The following is an 18,946-nucleotide window of genomic DNA, read 5'->3' as shown; positions in this document are numbered from 1 at the left end:
CAAAGAGTTAATGAGAGTAAAAAACACTTTTTAAAATTCACTTTGTTTCTGATAAAGCAATCATAAATGATTATTTAGAGCAACAGTGCTCTCTGCAAGCATGTCTTAACTATTGGTTGGTCATAAAAGGACACTTCACATAAATTTTGAAAGGAATATTTCCCACAGGTGACTTAGAGTTGAAAATAAGATAATTGCTTCAGTAATAAAAAGTGTATATTATTTCTACAACTTGAGATTTAAGAATCTTATTTTGCAATAATGGTTGGTAGTATGCGAACAGCATTGTTTGCTTCCTACTGAAATACTTATTTCCATTTCAAATGTTATAATTAAGGAATGTCAAAACCTAAATTTTGTTCCATGATTTTTAGAGATTTCTATTTTGTATGTGTAGGTGATTCCAAATGATTCACTTTTTCCTTTGTGAAGAAAAAAATATCTTATTGGTTCCAGATCTTTCTTTTGACCTCCAAAGGAATGAGTGCATTTAACTATTCAATATTTATCATGAACTTAGTGTGTTTAAAAGAGTCTCCTATGTGCATGGATGATACGTGCATGGATGATGTCCAGATTGATAAGACGTATTCTTATTCAGTTCCTATTAGAAGATAGACATAAAAACTGTCATGGCTAGACTCTAAGGCAGACTTCGATCAGTGCTGTGACAGACATAGAGGGAAGATGTCACGTGCAGTTGGTGCACAGTTATTCAATAGAAACGCATTGAACATTGGCTAATCCAAGGTCTCACCTGAGTACTGGGAAAACAGTGGCCAATGAAACAGATCCTGACCTTGTTCTCTTGGCGTCCACAAGGGAGGGCGGGCATTTGTGTCTGGAATGGACTAAATCTGTCTGGGTTGATGAGGGCCAACAGTGTTGCAAAGCATGTTAGTTTTTTGGGATTGACAGGTAGGGTTTCATCAAGGGCAAAAGCATTCTAGACACAGAACAGAAGCTTCAAGAAGAGCCTTTGGAAACAGAATGGAAGTCCCAGACACTGGGTTCAAGACCCTGGAGCAGAGAGTACGTGTAGAAAGATGCTTGGAAATTGCTCCCACGTTCTGAAGGAGTCCCAGTGATGCATCTCAGTGAACATCTCATGAATCACAAGGGTACAAAAATCTTCTAATGGTGGAGCTATGTTCTATTAAATTTGTAGGCAAGTTTTTTTTTGTTCTTCCTGTTGTGAACAGTCATCAAAAGCTTGGTGAGGTTTGGTCAGGAAGATGCTATGATTGTATCTGAGTTTGAAAATAATAGCGGTGGTAGTAGGACTGCGTAAAGATGTGTTGATTTTAAGCTATCCTGGCACCCTCTCAGATCCCAATAAATGTAGCCATGAAAGACACATCATTCACAGGCAGTTAAGCCATAGGCATCCAGCTTAGTAGAGTAGTGAGAAAATATAAACGGACCAATCAAATGGGCCAGTTAACGGCTTTTGTGAACCTGATCTATAAGATACAGAACTTGTCAGTTATGTAACTGATGGTGACAGGAGGTCAAGAAATTCTCGAGTCTGAATTCAAAGCCTCATGTGAGCCAAAAAGTGAGAAGTTGGGGACAGAGAAGCTAGCAGAGAGATTTGAATAGTGTGTATGAACAGAGAAGGGCAGAGGCTGTGTGAGAGAGGATGCAGTGACACCAAGAGTGATTTAGATTCACGGCCATGAGAGTCGGAGGGAATAGCCAGGAAATCCATGGAGGCAGGACATCTGTGTTTTGATAACTCGATGGGTGTGGGGAAGGGAACTTTATGAGAAGGGAGGAGTTTAATAGAATTCTAGGATATCAAGACAGTGATATTCGTTGTGATTCCATCATCCATGTCAGAACATAGGAATAAGGAAATTTCGTAGAAGCAAAAAGTGCCGAGTTCGGTCTTGGACAAATTGGGTGGAGGTATTTGTGGAGAGAGTGGAACAGTATGGAGAGATGCAGAGATGAATAGCTCCGTGAGTCTAACTCAGAAGAGAAATGAGTCAAGGGCCAGGAGCCACCATTTGTGGGATGCTACTTCATTTTATTGACAGGCACTGTGCTAAGTACTTTACCAATGGGTCTGCATTTAGTTAACATTCTCTGGGCAGACCATGCCATTTGTCAAGCATTTCTTCTTGAATCCATCTCCCAATGTTTTTTTGCTCCATCTTCATTGAAGGAAGCTAAGCTCTGCAACAGCATTTTCATGTCTTTGTTGAAGTGGCTCCCAGCTAGTTCAGTCAGTGGGAGTCATGTGTGGGAGACTGGCAGGCAGGAGAAAGGTATTTCTCTCATCTTTTTTCCAGTTGCACCTCCAGGGTCAGTAGGGCCATATCTTTTTTGGGACATTTTTCCCACTGGATAGAAATAGGAAAGGAAAAAAAAACACAGTAGATAAGCTAGATTTGGCTGCATTTGTATGTAAGAAAAGAAACTTGGCAAACAGCAACCCCCTGCGCCCCCCATTATATAAAATGTACACCATTTGGAGCTGCTATAGTGTTATGGTAACTTTGCAGTCTTGTTGGAGACCTAGTTATGTATCTTTCTGCCTAGCCAACTCAAGCATCTGGCTTCTCTTCTCAGGGTCTCCTCCTGATCCAGAATGGCTGACGAAGCTCAGTCATTGTATCTGTGTTCTCAAAAAGAGGAATGAAGGAAGTGGAGAAGAGGCTACACCTCAGATGTCTTAGTTTGCCTCTCTTTGGCTAGAACAGAATCACATGACTGCATGAAGCTGAAAGAGAGGCTGAGAAAGGGTGTGACAGCCTGGCAGTGAGAGAGGATTCTGCTACAAATCAGGGCTCTGCTACAAAAAGGAGAAGATAAATGTTAGAGCCCCTGGACACCCTGACCTCATCTTTGAGGTAAATATTGTCCTCATGGTTTTATAGAGCTGAGGAAGTTCCCACAGATAGTATGGAGCAGTGCTGGTATATCACCCTAGGTCTGTCAGACTCCAAGTTCATGAGCTCAAGTGTTGGGCTGGAGAGGCAATGGAAGGTCCATCACCCTGAGCTAATGGTTAAAGAATGAGAGGCAATACAAGTTTCCAGGAGAAACATAGAAGTTGAAAAAGCAGAGGGGTTGAGGAGAGAGATAATAAGCGAAATGGGCTGGGGGAGGCCTGGAGTCCAAGGTGGAAGGAACATAGCCATTTAGGGAAAATAGCATGGGAGAGGTGAAGAGGACAGATGCCAGGGAACCAAGGTGCAGAGCCACCAAGGGGGGTGCAGGCAGAGGCACCTGTTCTACGATGGAGGAGTATGGGCCTTGGAGTCTGGGAACTGGGGTTCGAATCTCAGCTCTGTCATTTTCTGATGACTTGAACTTGCATAGTTCTTCTGTGACCTGAACTTCATTGCACTCATTTCCTGGTATACGGAAACTATGCTCAGGCCATTGTTGGAGAACATCGGGACAGTTTGTATTTGAATATGAACACAAGTCATATTGGCAGGGGTGTTTCACAGGCTTCGCACCACAAGTGAAAGCGCTGCTTCCTAAATTCCTGCTCATTTAATAGTTTCCACTACCTTGGATGTGGCCTAGGACTATGAGTTGTAGTTTATGGTGCATATCCAAATTCTGGGTCACTATTTCGACTTCTGTTTACAAAACAAGTGTGGACTAGCCAAAGGCGTGGAGAGGTCAAGCTATTTCCCCCTGTGATCCGCAGCAGCATAGAGGAGCTCGGATCCCGCAGAACGTGCCTACGTCTAGAAAGGATCCTGACTCTGGACATCTTCATCTGTCCATCTGTCTTCTTGCCCTCCTCTCTCCTCAGACGCCTCTGCCATTGGACTTGACTTGCAGGTCCTTTTCTCGGCCTTGGGAGAAGGTGTCGTCATTGCCCTGGCCCTCTCTGTGATATTGTGCAGTGCTCTGCACATTTATAGCTTGCATAAATATTGAATAATAATAAATAACTACAAGGGAGGAAGAATATTGTAGGCTGGGGAGAGTGAAAGATGCTGAACTCATTATTTGAGGGCCAATCTTGGGACTCTTGGCTATCTCCTTCAAAGAGATTTGTTTGCCAGCTGTGTTGAGAAATATACTTTCCATATGATGAGCCCGGAGAAGCTGCCAGTTTCCCTGCAGCTCTCTTTCAGAGTAGCCCCAGGAGGACCTGCGGAATCCTTAATGGTGTTTCAGAGAGGATAACCCCTCACACCTCCTTGGCAACTGGGTTAGAGGAAAGCCCCGGGGAGAATGGCTGCAGCAAGATGATGAAATTAGAGGAATGGGATGGAATCTTTTTATTTCACTATATTTTGTGATTCCATGTGCAAACAGGGCAGCTATCCAACCATTTTATGGATGCATCATCGGCTGAGAAGGTCACTTGCTTTTCACTTCACGATGATCTTGGCTCAAGGAGGGCATTTCTCATTTAATATGTAATCCTGGTTCAGTGTGTCAATCAGATACTATCTCCTCCATCTGAAGAACTAGTTTTTCTGTTTGGTGCCCATAAACCAAGTTAAGAGAGACAACTGAATTCTTAAATTTAAATGCAATAAATATTGAGCAAATATTTACAGAACCTGGGCAATTGGAGGAGCTGTAACTAAAAAAAAAGAAAAGCAATATGCAAACCAGTTGAATTCACATTTTTGTAGTTCATACTGGCTGCAGCCCAGCCCAGCCAAGGAGGTGTTTACTAAATAAAACTAAAGCCTTCTTTATAACATGATCAATATCTGCATGTTGTGCTAAAAATGTTTTCATCATCTGTGAACAGATTGGTTTCATTTACTCAGAATGTCATATATATCCACCTTGGGTTGGGAGTTGCATTTCTTCTTGAATCTAAACAAACAGGAATGAGCAATGCGTTCCTTTGCCTTATTTCTCGATGGACCTTTTTGATAGCCTAGGTGTGTATAAAACACAATGGGGGCAAGGAGGAAATGAAAGGAACTGGGCAGAAGTCTAGAACAAAAGATAAAGGTGGATAAATGGTGGTTTTAAGAGCAGCAACTCAGTGATGATCTTGGATATCATGTCCCTGGAAATCTCAGCATGGGTCTGGCTTCTCATTGGAAGTTGGTAGCAGTTGGCACCACGAATTTACTAAGTGGGAGAGTTTTTTCAGAAACCCAGAATTATTTGCACTTAGATTTGAGAATCAGATTTTTGAATTCTAGGTTTATCCTATGACAGTAAATGGCACTGTATCAAAGCTTTTCTGACTTGTCTGTCAATTGCCTTCTAAACTAAAGCCTCTTCTTATTTTTTTGGATCCTTTTCTTATTATGGAAGACCCATGTATAAAAGTAGCCAAAGAAGATGTAGAAGGGACCCTCCCTGAACTTATTATTAGAGGACTAGCCAAAGAAACCTGGGGAAGGAAATGGCAACCTAATCCAGTATTGGCAGGGGAGCCTGGTGGGCTACAGTCCAGAGGGTCGCACAGAGTCAGACACGACTGAGTGACTAACCACAGCACAGGCAAAGAAACAGTGGATGTTTTGCTCAGAAAAGAAAATGTGTGTTCTTAGGCCTTAGTTGTCTCCACATTTGTGAAGGAATATTACAGAGGAAATAAAGAAATCCATCTTTTGGAAAAAAGACCTTTCTTGACCTACTTAACCTACAAAAGGCCTCCCCTGCACTCCTGTCTTGTTTAGTTTCCTTCATATCACTTTTAGAAGTTTCAATTATTTTAGTTATTTCTTTGCTTACCATTTAGATCTATTTCCCTTCCAGGAGGACAGGGACCATATTTGTGTAATTTACCTCTGTCTCCCTAGCCCTGGGTATGTAATTAACACTCAGTAAATGTGTATGGAAAGGATGAGTAAATAGGACAGCTCAGGAGAGATCAACAAAGTGATAATGTTCCTGAACATACAGACTGATCCCATTATTAGCAAGTGGGTTGGCTGCTCTCCGCCCCGGACTTACTAGCTACTCCTAATTCCACTCGTAATTCAGTCAGTTGAAGTATAAATTCACATAATAGGTTGCTTGGCAGAGTAGGAAAGAAAATATCAGTGGGTAGGTGCCAATGTTCATTACAGAAATAAAAATAAGCTTAAAATGTGTGTCTTGATAATAGTTTCTTTTTAATATTGGAATCAATAAAGTAAAAAAGTTGTCTTCCCGATGTCAACCCTTCAAAAGAGTGGGTAGTTCAATTTTAGTAAATTTCAGGCCCAAGTGGTAGACAGCAGCAGATTGTAACTCCAGGCTGGAATTAAACAGACTTTGTTCTTGAAATGGCCTGCTACTTGGTGAAATGCTGAATAGTAGATTATGCATCAATCAGCTTCCTTGGGTCAATGAGATTTTATTTTGAAGAAAAACAAAGCAAAACCAAAATATAGCCCTGAGTAAAATAATTCTCTGCTTCTAGCTATTTTTCCACCTGAAACTAGACACTCTGTTGAGCCAGAATGGTGCCCTCTGTCTCCAAGTGACAGTTTTGCTAGATTTCTTAAATCAGGTGATATCCAACCTACCTTTGATAGATGCATTTTCATTAGTTCAAGCAGTGGCTTTGCCTTACCTCACACCATAGGATTAAAGGACAGTTTTTAAGACATATGCTGCCCCTGGTATGCATGACAAGAGGGTTTACCAACAGGCTGAATAGACTATAGGAAACCGAAGCTGTGATGATCTGATAAAAACCATCAGAATTTTTTCTGGGTGCAGAAGTTATGTAAGTTTTCTTCTGAGAGATGTAGAAAAATAAAATGTAGTTCTGCAAGAGAAAGAGGTAGTCAGTGAGGGACTTCCTGGGGTTCCAGTGGCTAAGAATCCACCTTCCAACGCAGGGGACGAGAGTTGAATCCCTGGTTGGGGAACTAAGATCCCACATGCTATGCAGCAACTAAGCCTATGTGCCGTGCTGCAACTACTGAGCCTGCATACCTGCACAACTAGAGTCCGAAAGATACAATGAAGACCTGATGCAGTCTTTAAAAAAAAGTCAGTGGAATGAAGCCCAGGGCCCGTGGTGGGAACTACACCACTGGTATAAGTACTCTCATTATTTTCGTAGGTACAGAGCCTAAGAATTTGGCCACAGTTTTAATCCAGGACAATAGGCGTCAAGACACTCCACTGTCAACAATTCTTCCAAAGTGTCCCAATGGGAGTCATCTTCTTAAGTGTCTGATCAGTATCTTTTTAAAATATGATCTTGCTATTATAGGAAAATAGGAATTTCCTTTCCTTCTGCCTATCCACTAAAGAAAATTTGTCATTGTCTGCTGGGTTTCCCAAGCCTCTGTTGAATAGATTCTGGGTAATGGAGGAAGGGAAGAATTGAGGAGAAACAAGACTGGTCTGATTTGATTTTTACTGAAGGGACAATGATTCCAAAAATGTGAAAACGTGAAGAGGTGCTGAAGTCAGTGTGGCCAGGATATGGGGAGGTTTAGAGTGAAGTGGGTGGTCTTTGGGGACAGTTACCCCTGGTGTGAAAAGAGATCAGGAGGTATGAAAAGAGGATTTCAAGTATTTGGTCATAGATTAGGAATGCACAGTCCTTCTTTGATATTGTCTCAAGATACTGCAATAAAGTACCATAGAGATCTTCAGTTATCTTTTGATTCTAGGCTGATTGACCTTTGAATGAAAATCTGTGTCCAGATGGCAGTGAGGTATATTAAAGGTTGCACAAGTGAATGTGCAGAGTGGGTCTCTTTTGTACAAGATCTTGTGCATCAATGCAAGGAGAAGACACAAAAGTCCTCTTAGTTAGTCAAGAGTTGTTACTACTCAGGATTCAAGACATGGCTGTCACCATAGTAGCCTAACATGGATATTTTCGTTTTCTTAGAGTTGTTGAGGGAATTGATGTTTTTATATTTGTTTTTTTGGTATTATACCAATCAGTTTGAAAATTATTAATACACATAATGCTATAAGGGAAAACATTTAAGAAGAATTTAATCATCTAATTAAGCAAAGTGACCTGAAAGTCATTATTATGGCATAGTGGGCTAAACAAATTTTGTAGTTAAGATTACAACTGGATAATAAGGAGACCGAATTAGCTTCTTTATTAACAACTGGAACTTAGACTCTATCAATTCCTTAATAATTTCACTGGGGGAGGCATGGGGAAGTTTTGGTGAAGACATTTGGCAATGTTTCCCTTTGCCTGTGCCACTAGAATTTCTTGTGGCCTGTTGTGTTGTCAGAACTTCAAGGAGTTTCCAATTTCTAGGCTTTCAGGAGTGGCGTTATGCTTTAGTACTTTTATGGCATGATGTCAGCAGAGGATAGATTTCTCCAAAGACCAATAAATCTTACCTCAACTATCATAACTGGGATCAAAAATATGTGGATTATATAAATTATATATATATATATATAGCATATAAATATGTGTGTGTATACATGTGTGTATACACGTAGAATTGACCCTCAAACAAGTTGAGCTGGAGTTGTGCTCATCTGCCTCACTTATCTGTGGATATTTTTTGATAGTAAATACTGCAGCACAAGATGATCTGCTGCTGTCAGGTGAATCTGTGTATGTAGAGGGGCCACAGGTAGGGAAGGTCACTGTAAGACTAGAAGCTGTATGTGGATTAACCCCCATGCTATTCAGGAGTCAACTGTATATAAATTTGGAACTTGCAGTGCTAAGTCCTTAGCCTACCGTGACAGTGCTTTGGAATTTATTGCCACCCTCCCCCCCCAGATGGAAGGTACATTCAAGCTCTTATAGTCTGTTCTAAAATCAGTGCAAGCCCTTCTGGCCTTCTTGAGGCTTCCCAATATCTACTCTCTTTTCCTTCCCCTGTTGATGAATCCTTTAATGTCAACCATCCAGCAAAATGAGCATCACTTACTTTTTATGTCTTTTAGGCTTCATCTTACTGTGTAGGGTCTGTCCCTAGCCTCAGAATTTCACAATGTATTTTTCATCTTCACTGGATGGTTAATAGTTAAAAAGCACTGAGGGAAAATTCATGTTAAATTTGTAAGACCAGTAAAAAGGAAGATCATCTCCCAATGTTTCAATGTACTTCCATTTCCATCTCTGATTTTTTTTTTCTTTTTTGGTTTCCCTTCTAATGCAGGAGACCCCAGATTCGATCCTTGGGTCAGGGAGATCCCCTGGAGAATGAAATGGCAACCCACTCTAGTATTCTTGCCTGGAGAATGCCATGGACAGAGGAGCCTGGTGGACTACAGTCTGTGGGTCACAAAGAGGTAGATTAAACAAGTAACACTTTCACTTTCAGTGTATTTATGGAACTAGGGTTTGCCATGCGCTGTGTTTCCTAGGGAAGCTTGACTCAAATGAGTCTAATGCGTGTGTGTTAAGGAATCGAATTTGAATACCTTACCATTTCAAGCAAAGGAACAAACTTAAACGAAGAATGCAATCTTTTAAGCATGTGGATCTACTAATAAAATCTACCAGCAAAGTGGTTGAAGAGAGGAGACCAATCAGTAAGATTTTAAAGGCTTGTTATTTGGCAACATGTCATTCCTCATGCAGTAAGTTTCCTCTGGTTCAGGCAAACTGCTAATGACATATAGCACATCCACACTTAATAAGACTTCCTTTTTACTTTATGATTTTTAAATTCAACAAGGAAAGATTAGAGATACATCTCTGTTATCAATCATTTTTAGCTCATTTTAGTCATAAGAGCAATCCTTTGTCTATTTGTCCCTGCTAGGCTACAGATCTACCCCAGATGTAAATTCCAGCAATTTACATCTTCAAATATGTCTTTTTATACTTTCTCATTGGGACCTATTACAGTTATGTTTGAGTCCCTCAATATATATTTTACTTATCAGCTTTCCTTTAATAATTTTCATTTCTTTGTCTTTCTGTGCTGGGTTCTGAGTGATTTAATTAATTATATCTTCTAATTGACTAATTCTTTCTTTTTTGCCCCATCTGTTGTTTATCCCATCTATTGAGGTTTTAAAAGGACAGGTTTTAGGACATCTATTTGTGCTTGGGTATCACAGGCATTGGTTTTATAAGCACCAATTTTTGTTTTATATATATAATTTTTTTCTTAAAGATTTTAGACAGCTACACTTATAAGTCAGTTCAAATTGCTTTATTATTTTTGGTTTCTTGGCTGCCAATTTTTGGTCATTATTTTCTGTTTTACCCATTAATAAATTATTTTGAGGTAATTTGTAATTTTTGTTTGGGAGTTACCTTGGGTGGGTGTTTTCTTTTTGTTATCCTTATAGTCACCCCTCCCATTAAGATTTCAGTGATGCCTCAGTCTGGTCCTCAGTGATAATTAAGTAGGTATAAAAGTCAGGATTTTATATATACTATGTCTTCTGGCTTCCTTGAGTACTAAGTACAGTCACTAATAATCCTTCAAGATTTATTATAAGTTTTACTATTTCATCTAACAAATATTCAAATAAGTCACTGCTGGTCCCATTGTTTCTTGGATTGAATTCCTACTTTGTGAGATGATTATGAGGATTCTGTCTGTAATTTCTACTACACAGTTACCTACAAAACAGCTAATGCATGTACATATGAAATAGTAACAGTGCATTAAGTGGGTGTGACTCCGGAGGCGTGTGGCACGTTAGGTGCTCTCCTTCCTTCCGCACCTGTCACCAGCCTGCTCACACTCCCTTGCTTGTCATATCATCAGTAGCAGCATGACTCCATTTTAAAATTTGAGTTAGGTGAAAGAAATTGATTCCATGCCATTTTAAGCTTTGTAAGAAAACTCCATCAATTGAACTCAACAACCTAAAATGACTTAGAAAGTTAAATATGCAGTGCGAATGAGAGAGAGAGAGAGAGAGAGAGAGAGAGAGAGAGAGAGAGAGAGGTAGAGAGAGAGAGGGAGAGAGAGAGAGCCTTTGCATAGTGGGGGAGCCAGATGAAGGTGCCTTAAATTGTGATGTGTGAATTTTGTTAGCACCTCCAGACTCTTTCCCACTCCTACCTCCACCCCCTAGTGAGGGGGTCACCCTTTTCTGTCCTCAGTACACACCCCTGAACCACAGGATCTGATTCACACTTTGCATTCTACCTTCTTTACAAGGTGGAAGCTTGTTGAGTTACTCACCAGGTGTTCAGGGGACACGGTGAAGGTCTGAATTCTGTAGCACAGTCTGGCTCCTGCCTGCAAGTTTATCATCATGAACTGCTGCATGCTCTCTGAACTTCATGCTCCAGGAACATGAACTCTCTTATATCTCTGTGTCTTTGCCTATCCCCTTCCCACCCTCCATGTCCCCAACCCAGTCCAGCAGACATGTGCCTACTCATCTTCCCAGTGGGCGCTGAAGCACTACCTTCTCCGTGAAGTTTCCCCTGGTTCCACCTGGCAAACGTAGGGGCTCGGTCTCTTATGCACGTCTGACACACACTTGTGCATCATTGTAATTGCCACTTTCAGTGTGTCTTTGCTGGGGTCAAGGACCATGTTTCCCCATCTTTATGTGTCCAGGGCATAACACATGTTGAAATGCTTGCTGAATGAATAACTAAAGCACAGTGTCTGGAGAGACAGCCAGTGTGCTGCCAACAGGGCCAGAGACTGACTTTAGAAGGAGCGTTGGGAGGGGAACCCTTGGCTCAATGGCTCCCCTTGTTTAATCACTGACACCCACTGTCTCCAACCAGGGGCCTAACCCGGCCTGGCACAGTGAACGTGAGAGAGAAACACATCCAGCTCACTGGTGAAAGAGCAGCTGAAACTGGGTTTGACTTCACCAAAATCCAGCTCTCCAGGGAGAAGTAGCCAGTTCAGCCGTTTGGTCAAACAGCTTCAGTGAGGCCATATTCTTAAGTGCTTACCAGATATCGAAGCATTCTAGTTTGTTAGTAGGCAGCATCTATAATGATTCATAAAAGAGCTGTTTTTTCCCGTGAGTTTTGGGAGCCTCTGGGTTACAAAGCTCCTCCTCCAATTCTTTCCAGCTGCTCTCCTCCCCTGCCAGTTCTGACAGGGAGTTTGGTTGAATTACATTCCAAAACACAGTGACAGCTGGGTGCTCTTTAGCACTTAAGTTTCCACTGGCCTCTGTACGAGGAAGATGGTGAGTAACCAGACTCTGAAATTGGAAGAGGGCACATGTGTGCCCCCAGTCCTCATACTCACGGTCGTCTTCACGGAAGGGAGGCAGGGCTGTGCTGTCTGGCCGCGGTGCAGGGGGCATGATGGCCTGTAGCCTGGTGCGAGAGGGCTCTGGAAGCACTGAAGCGCTGACGGTCCTCTGGGCTCCCAGTGCCCCTCTGCAGACTCTGTTCGATTTGGCGCTGCTGGGGAGAGGGAGTGGATGTGGGCAGACCCGTGACTCGCCGTGACTTTCACCGGATGAAAGAAGGGAACGTTGGCTTTCCTCCACAGTTGTGCATTTTTAGAGCCTGCCTCATAATGCAGAATGTAATCGTTTCTCCATTTTCTCTCACTTACATCCTCATTTTGGTTTTCTTACAACTTAGGTATAATATTTATCAAAAATACTGGTTCTGAGTTTCAAAAATGGTTTTAAAATTTTCTTGTTATGGTATACATATTTTTAAAATATGCCTGGTACATTAGAATAAATATATATAGTACGAAGGGGCCACAGAGATCACGGAGTTCTTCTCTTCATGAAAAGAGAAGCAAATTGAGGGACTGAGGTGCCATGACTTCTGGAACATCACCTGACTACAGTATCATTCTGAAAGTGGTGTGTGGCCTCAGGTCTCCTTTTTCGGGCCCCAGGGTTCTCTTTAGTGCACAAGGAAATTTAGCATATCTCTTTCACAGAAAGCATTAGATCATAACCTCAGTGACGTAGGACTCTTGAAAAAATATCTAATTAAATTAGTTTATAGTACAAACAAATGAAAATCAACCTGGACCTAGATTCTGAGTGTTCTAGAGTGTAACTTACTTTTAGTTTCCTGTGATGGACTTGGCAGCAACAAATATATATATATATATAAAGAAGTGAGTCAACCCCAAGAAAAATATTGGGTTGGCCAAAAAGTTCATTTGAGTTTTTCCATAACATCTTGCAGAAAAACCTGAGTGGGCTTTTTGGACAACCTGATATTATTAGTGGGAATAGGTTTTTTTAATTCTATAATAAGAATAAGGAAAATTGAAATAATACCATAAACCCCTGAATATTCCATATAGGAATATGGAATGATTTTGTGACTGATGATTGTGTTGTCTTATTTTCTGGTGAGAGTTCTAAGTTTTTAAAATGAAATAAAGTCATCAGCCTGAAACCTTTTCACAGTATCTATCAAATTCTTGTATTTTTTTTTTTTTTTTTTGATTTAGAAAAACAGATGGACAGAAATCTCCAGACCCTAGAAGGCAGGCATCACTGGGGTCCCTCCCTCTGTACTTTGCACAGGGCTGCCTGTGAGCTGTTCAGTTGATGTTTGGATGTTTCCTGGTCTTCTGTTTTGCTTGAGTAAGGGGAGGAAGGGGCCACGACTGGCCTGGCCAGGCCCTCAGCAGTCAGGATCCTTGTTCAAAGAGAATAAGAAAGAGTTCACCTTTGAAACCCAACTGCAAGCTAAATACAACATGTTGTGGAAGTTTGTAGATTTCTGGTTTAACTGCTGTGTCTAAGACCATGGATGCCAATGCCCTAGAAAGCTGTCAATCTGAAATTCTCTTTAAAGTCAGGTGACTTTCTTTATCCTTTTACACAGGCATGAACCGTGGGCAGCTGGACACTCAGAGCTGTCAGCAGAAAGGCTTATACCCTTTATAGTTGTATAATATATCTCCTTTTTTATATCTCTTTGTAATTTTGCATTGATCAGCTGGAATATGGAAGCTATAAGAATCTCAAGCCATACTATAATACTGTATATGCTGAGAATTCTCTGGGGAAAACTCATATTCTTGATTATTTCTTTGCTAAAGACACTGACCAAGATAAAGTGATCCCAGAAACACATGGTCTGCATTGACAAGTGTAGCGTGTATGCCAAGTCACTTCAGTTGTGTCCAACTCTTTGCGACCTTATGGACTGTAGCCCACCAGGCTCCTCTGTCCTTGGAATTCTCCGGGCAAGAATACTGGAGTGGGGTGCTATGTCCTCCTCCAGGGGATCTTCCTGACTCAGGGATCAAACCCATGTCTTCTGTGGCTCCTGCATTGCAGGCAGATTCTTCACCACTGAGCCACCAGGAAGCCCTGACCAGTGTAGACTCGTTCTTATGTATCTGATTATCTACACATCCAGGAACCAAATCTGTGTAACTTGTATTACTGGTGTTAAAACCAATCATTATAATAAGGACTTTCTTTTTAAAATTAAAAACAGGGATGCCTATCACTGAACTCAGAGAAAATAACATTTATTATAAAAGTGAATGTCACATCCAAAGCCACAGTTGATATCAACTTTCTTCTCCCAACTCCTCCCCCACTCCAGCCAAGATCCTTTAAAGAAGAGTGGAGAGAACAAATTTCATAGGCACTGGGGTTGTGCTTTCTAATGCATGCAGTATAAAAATTATTTTAGGGGTGATAAAACAGGAAGATGGCAACTTTGGAAATCAGTTAGCGAAAAAACCAAAGGCCTCACAGGTAAATGGACCTAGGTTAATGTGCTATAAGTAATAAACTGTGTGACTTAGCAAATGAGTTAGCCAATCTCTTTAAATCTCAGTCATCTCATCTGTGAAGTGGGACTAATAAAATTTTTTTATTACACTGTTGTTCTAAAAATTTACTCAGATGCTGCTTGTAAAGTGCCTGGCTTATAGGAGGAATTTAATTAGTGCTCATTTCTATCCTATTAGCAACTTGGATATTGCTTTTGAATCATATGTTGCATTTTCCCTGAAAGTGGTTTTTAGGTTTAGCAGCTCTTACTGGCTCAATCAGAAGCTCCAAGGGAATGACTTTGGCTGAGTCAAAGATCTGTTCCCAAGAAACTGGAGGAATCAGCACTTGTCAGCCTGTTCATGAAGTATAGGAGCATGGGTATTGTCCTAGGTTCTGATGCTCAAATGTACCAACACCAGTGCAGTGGTTGCTGGTACCTGCCTGGTGCTGTATTATTTCTCATGTTCAAGATCATCATCTTGCAACAACTGGAGATAAACTAATTTTTTGAGAGTCTGTGGAAGGTCTGTAAATTGGGTACTCTGTCGGCACTGGACGGAGATGAGGGTACGTGTGGGAGTCAAGTGAAGAAACAACTTCAGGGAGGATGTTAACAGTAGGGGCTCCTGCTCACAGAACACAGAGCTTGTGTAACACGCCGCTGCGGAGCTGTGTTTCAGTGGGGACTCGGGCACCAGATGTGCGCAGCTGTGCAAGGGAAGCTGACCCCGCCGGAGCAAGGAGAGCCACACGACGGTTGTTTTCCTTCTGAGTGAGAGGGAAGGGGAAATAAATCTCTCTCAGCAGAGAAAAACAACTTTGTTAATGTTTATTATTTATCAACTTATCCTTTTCTCAGATAAAGTCGAAATGGGCCATTTGTCTTTAACATGCCTTTCCCGATTTAAAAAAGTACAAGAGCAATCTTGCAAAAAAATTTTTCAATTCCAGTGACCTGTTGAAAACAGTCTCCATTTATTCAGTAATCAGCATTTGAAAAGGCACATGCTTTTCTTGAGGATTTCTTAATGTCATGTCATGAGAAGAAATGAGAGGCTGATCCTAGCCATGGAAATAGTGCCTCTATAACTGTATATATTTTTTTCTCTTAAGAGAAAAGTTACTTTATTTAAACCACAACCAATAAATACCGTTGCTAATGGTCATGTATACAGTGGGACTAAATTTTCTCTGGGGTAGTTAGTTCATTGAAACTGATCTGCTGTGACTTATTCTCTGCTGTAAGTAACATCATTGCCTCTAACAAAAAAGCATTGAGAACTTTATATTATTAAGGAATATTTATACTTGTGGGACTGTTCTTAGGAAAACCAATGCTTTTGTCACTGAGTTAAAAGTAAAACACATCCTGGCAAGATTTGAATAGAAGAAAGATAGTTTAAAGAAAAGTTCAGTTTCCATCTGTCAAGTGTTAAGTTACCTGGGAAAGTTGATTAGAGCTAAAATATTGCTTAATTTCAATCCCTTTAAAACTGCTTTCCACTGTGCCTCTATACATACAGAATTGTATAAAAAATGTAAAACATGTAAGGCTGTATTTTGTTTTCTGAATATGTCTTAGTTTTTTTATAATTAATTGTAGTGACAATTCAAGTTGGAAATATATTAGTACATTATGATCATACTAAAAGAAAGATTAGATTAGTAAGAGAATATAATAAATTAGCAGCAAAATCACCTTTTCCTTCCTGCTGTCTCATTTGAGGGGGAACACAGGAAAAGGTACTTGGTTTACACGAAATGGGTAAAAAATACCTTTTCAGTTGCAAACTAACCTTTAAGTCTCAGCAATGTAAGCACATTGTATGATCCTCAAGGGGCTGAGTTCCTTCCCTGTGTAAATACTGCACATCAGCGTTAACATCCGAGAGGTGAAGTGATAAAGTCAGACAACTAACTGGAACACAGATACCATCTCCCAGGGCCCATGATTCCAGGGCATAGAGACAGTGTTGGCATACAGGGCTTTTGCAATAGTGAAGGACCACTGCCACCTGTGGACCGCAGTAAGCATCAGCGCCGACATGCTGCAGGCTGAGGACTTCCAGTGATGGACAATGATTGCAAAATCTGGGCCACCTGCTGACTCTGATGGTCTAAAATTTTCCCAACAGCAAGTGTTGTCATGGGTACTTTTGTGGCCTGGGGTGGGGCATTTTTTTTCACAAATCAAGAAGTATCCTTATAACCACACAAAGGATATGATTGTCTTATATTAATATAAAGCACAGCGCAGGCATCTTGAATTAGAAAACCTTTAAGGGACAGGTATAAAATGTAGCTGTAAATGGATAGGAACCGTAAGGGCAGGGAATGAGAGAACACATGCTCATTAAAAGACATTCAATTTTATTAAATTTTTGTGGGGGAGGAAGACTCCTTCAGGTAGCACACATTTGTGGCTCAGATTCAGCCTGCAACCATCTAGAACTGGAGGTCAATGGGTGGACACACAAGATCCCAGGTGACAATTGTGACCCAGGAACAAAAGTCTAAGAATACATTATTCACTCATTCACTATAAAATATTTATTGAATGCTTGTTTTATTTCAGGGATCTCTCTATATTGATAGATAAGTTACAAAAATAGATATTAAACAAGTAATTACTCAAATGGAATTATCGTCATAATAAATGCAATGAATGAAAATCCCAGATAACTCTATACAGTGTTTCATAAAAGTTGCTTGTTTATGTCACATCACTATTTTATGTTCTACTAAGAAAGATACAACCCTGTCAATTGAACTGTAGCCTTATGCTTTCTTAATTATAATAAATTAATACTCTATGCTTTTGATACATTTTATTTCATACTTGAAAGAGTGCATTTTAGATTAATTGCAACACTGATTTTTTAATCATATATCACTTGTTGTTGCTGAGTTTTCAGTCATGTCTGCCTCTTTGCAACCCCATAGACTGCAGCACGCCAGACTTCCCTGTCCCTTACCATCTCCTGGAGGTTGCTTAAACTCATGTCCATTGAGTCGCTGATGCCATCCAATCATCTCATCCTCTGTCATCCCCTTCTCCTCCTGCCTTCAATTTTTCCCAACATCAGGATCTTTTTAAATGAGACAGCTCTTTGCATCAGGTGGCTAAAATATTGGAGCTTCAGCTTCAACATCAGTCCTTCCAGTGAATATTCAGGACTGATTTCCTTTAAGATTGACTGATTTGATCTCCTTGCAGTCCAAGAGACTCTCTAGTCTTCTCCAACACCACAGTTCAAAAGTATCATTTCTTTGGCACTCAGCTACTTTTTACTTCAACTCTCATATCCATGCATGACTACTGGAAAAACCATAGCTTTGACAACATGGACAGTTGTTGGCAAAGTAATGTCTCTTCTTTTTAATATGCTGTCTAGGTTGGTCATCACTTTTCTTCCAGGGAGCAAGTGTCTTTTAATTTCATGGCTGCAGTCACCATCCACAGTGATTTTGGAGCCACAAAAAATAAATTCTCTCACTGTTTCCATTGCTTTCCTTTCTATTTGCCATGCAGTGATGAGACTCCTTACCATGATCTTAGCTTTTTGAATGTTGAGTTTTAAGACAACTTTTCCACTCTTCTCTTCCACCTTCATCAAGAGGCTCCTTAATTCCTCTTCGCTTTTTGCCATAAGGGTGGTGTCATCTGCATATCTGAGGTCATTGATATTTCTCCCTGCAATCTTGATTCCAGCTTGTGCTTCATCCAGCCTGGCAGTTCACATGATGTACTCTGCATATAATTTAAATAAGCAGGGTGACAATATACAGCCTTGACATACTCCTTTCCCAATTTGGAACCAGTCCATTGTTCCATGTACAATTATAACTGTTGCTTTTTGACCTGCATGCAGGTTTCTCAGGAGGCAGGTAAGTTGGTATGGTATTCCCATCTCTTGAAGAATTTTCTGGTTTGCTGTGATCCACACAGTCAAAGGCTTTGCCATAGTCAACGAAGCAGAAGTAGATGTTTTTCTGGAACTCTCTTGCTTTTTGTATGATCCAGTGGATGTTGGCAAATTGATCTCTGGTTACTCTGCCTTTTCTAAATCCAGTTTGAACATGTTGAAATTCTTGGTTCACGTACTATTGAAGCCTAACTTGGAGAACTTTGAACATTACTTTGCTAGCGTGTGAAATGAGTGCAATTATGCGGTAGTTTGAGCATTCTTTGCCATTGCTTTCTTTGTGATTGAAATGAAACTGACCTTTCCAGTCCTGAGGCCACTGCTCAATTTTCCAAATTTGCTGGTGTATTGAATGTAGCACTTTCACAGTATTATCTTTTAGTATTTGAAATAGCTCAGCTGGAATTCCATCACCTCCAATAGTTTTATTCATAATGATGCTTCCTAAGACCCACTTGACTTTGCATTCCAGGATACCT

Source organism: Muntiacus reevesi, chromosome 17, assembly GCF_963930625.1.
Source record: "Muntiacus reevesi chromosome 17, mMunRee1.1, whole genome shotgun sequence".
NCBI classification, from domain to species: Eukaryota; Metazoa; Chordata; class Mammalia; order Artiodactyla; family Cervidae; genus Muntiacus; species Muntiacus reevesi.
Note: the sequence above shows the minus strand (reverse complement) of the source record.